The following is a 2,639-nucleotide window of genomic DNA, read 5'->3' as shown; positions in this document are numbered from 1 at the left end:
AATTTAAAAAAAAAGAAAAAAAACGTATTTTTAATATTTTGTAAAATTATAAAGTATTTTTATTTTTAGTTTTTAAAATATAAGTTTATTTTTATTTTATATATATTTTCTATCATATATTTTGTAACGAAAAAAAATATTAAAAAAAATATTAAAATCTGAACCTGCGAATTTGAACCTGCAGCTCGTTTGAATCTACATCCTCCGCACTCGCGGAGTTTTTGGGTAGAAGACATCCGCACTCGCGGAGCCGTCTGACATCTGCAACCTTGTATGCATTAATTACAGATTAGGGTTTAATTTAATTATTATTATTATTAATTAACCTAATTAGGGTTTATATTTAATATTAATTAGTTATAGTTTAATTAAAGTTGTATTTTAAGTTTTAAGTGTTAATTAGTTTTATAAATTTATAAAATTAATACTTTTATACAATAATATAAAAATAATATTTTTATAAAAATTGTATTTTTATAACTTTTAGTTTTATTTTTATATTTTGTATCTTTTTATTTCATTTAATCGTAATTTGTATATTTATTGTTCATAATTAGTTTAAGATTAGTATTTTGCCGTAGTTATTTTTTATATTTCTAGATTTTTAGGCTTTGCCGTAAAATCCCTTAAGTACTTTTTCTTTAGATTAAGATTTACGTGCTTTAGAATTTTGCGACGCTGTTTATAAATTTTAGTACCTCTTAAGTTTCGACGCGCTACTTTCTTATTATTATTTTTCGACTTTTATTTTTCGACGCTTATTTTTCGACCTCTTATTTTTCGACGCACTTTTTCTTTCTTATTTCTCGACGCTCTAGTTTTTAGGACATAGAATTTTCTTTCTTTTCTTTAAATTTTGACGAAAATTATTTTAAGTGGTTAAATTGATAGACATCCAAAATTTTCTGGTTCGTAGTAAAAGTTGGATTTGTTAGTGGCGAGTTGTGGGCTTTCGATTTAAAGGGTTCTGGCTACCTGCTGCATCTATTGGCTATTCGAAACGTGGGCAAAATCAGAAAAGTCTATTAATTTGATAACTTATATAATTTTTATCTTTATAACTAATAGGATATTCAGTGAATGCACCGAGCAAAACGTTCACCACCTTTCATACGTTCACCACCTGTAACTCGATCAAGACATCTAGCCAACATTGTCGCCGTTGATTTTTCTTTAGAATCGTCATCAAGTCGACCAAGTACTCCAATTCAAATTTTCGATAATCCATTTTTTGAACCCAACCTCACAATTGAGAACCCGGAGGATATTCAGGGACAATTCAGAGATCCTGAACCACTAATCATTCCTCCTGAACCACAGATTACTCATCCAGAGATTGTCGAGGAAGAAACCATTAAGTCAGAATCCTCTAGTGATTCAGATTCAACAATTTCAAATATGGAAATAACGGAACCTCTAAGTATGGAAGATCGAATGAGAGCCACACGCACTGGCCAAGGACACGCCATTATTAAGCCAGACATTAATGCGCCAGATTATGAAATCAAAGGACAAATCCTACACATGGTAACTAATCAATGCCAATATAGTAGTAAGCTAAAAGAAGATCCAAACGAACATCTTCGAACCTTTAATAAGATATGTACTCTATTCAAAATCAGAGAAGTTGAGGATGAACAGATCTATCTCATGTTGTTTCCCTGGACTTTAAAGGGAGAAGCCAAAGATTGGTTAGAATCATTACCTGAAGGAGCGATTGACACATGGGATGTTTTAGTTGAGAAATTTCTTAAAAGATTCTTTCCGGCATCCAAAGCCCTGAGACTTCAAGGAGAAATTGTTACGTTCGCGCAAAAGCCAAATGAAACTCTATATGAGGCGTGGAAAAGATTCGAAAAGTTGTTGAGAGGATGTCCTCAACACGGTTTAGACACTTATCAAATAGTACAAATATTCTACCAAGGTGTCGACTTTGCTACACGAAAAGACATCGACACAGCAGCTGGTGGTTCCATTATGAAGAAAATCGCAACCGAAGCTCACAAAATTATTGATAACACAGCCTCCCACTCACATGAGTGGCACCAGAAAAAAGATATTTTTCGTTCATCTAAAGCGGCTAGAGCCGATTCTAGCCATGACTTTGATTCCGTTTCCGCAAAAATAGATGCTTTTGAGAGACGAATGGAAAAGATGACTAAAGATATTCACGCAATACGAATAAGTTGTGAGCAATGCGGTAGACCATACTTAACAAAAGATTGTCACATTGAACAAACGATGGAACAACGTGAGAATGTTTCCTACATGAACCAAAGGCCGGGAAATAATTATCAAAATAATTATCAACCGCCAAGACCAAACTTCAATCGAAATCAAAACATTCTTTACAATCCAAATGGACCCAACAATAACTCATACAACCAACAAGATCCGAATAACCAATCAACTCAAAACAACGCTTTCAATCAACAAAGACCTGGCTTATATAAACCACCACAACAAACCGAAGAGAAAAAGCCAAATCTGGAAGAAATGATGGCAAAGCTAATGGAATCTCAAACTCAATTTATTACATCTCAAACCCAAACAAATGAGAGGTTTGATCAGTCATTAAGAACTCAACAAGCTTCCATTTTGAATCTAGAAAAACACGTAGGTACTATTGCTAGCATGAT

General features: G+C 32.9%; 1 non-coding gene across 1 annotated transcript; it reads right to left on the bottom strand.

The window, feature by feature from the left end:
- Positions 1-1,782: 1,782 nt before the first annotated feature.
- LOC139865395 (small nucleolar RNA R71) lies at positions 1,783-1,889 on the bottom strand. The gene has a single exon (XR_011764918.1). It is a non-coding gene; the product is annotated as a small nucleolar RNA R71 (small nucleolar RNA).
- Between the last annotated feature and the right edge of the window lie 750 nt (positions 1,890-2,639).

The sequence above is a fragment of the Rutidosis leptorrhynchoides genome, chromosome 8 (genome assembly GCF_046630445.1).
Source record: "Rutidosis leptorrhynchoides isolate AG116_Rl617_1_P2 chromosome 8, CSIRO_AGI_Rlap_v1, whole genome shotgun sequence".
NCBI lineage: Eukaryota > Viridiplantae > Streptophyta > Magnoliopsida > Asterales > Asteraceae > Rutidosis > Rutidosis leptorrhynchoides.
This window is presented reverse-complemented; position numbering and strand designations above follow the sequence as displayed.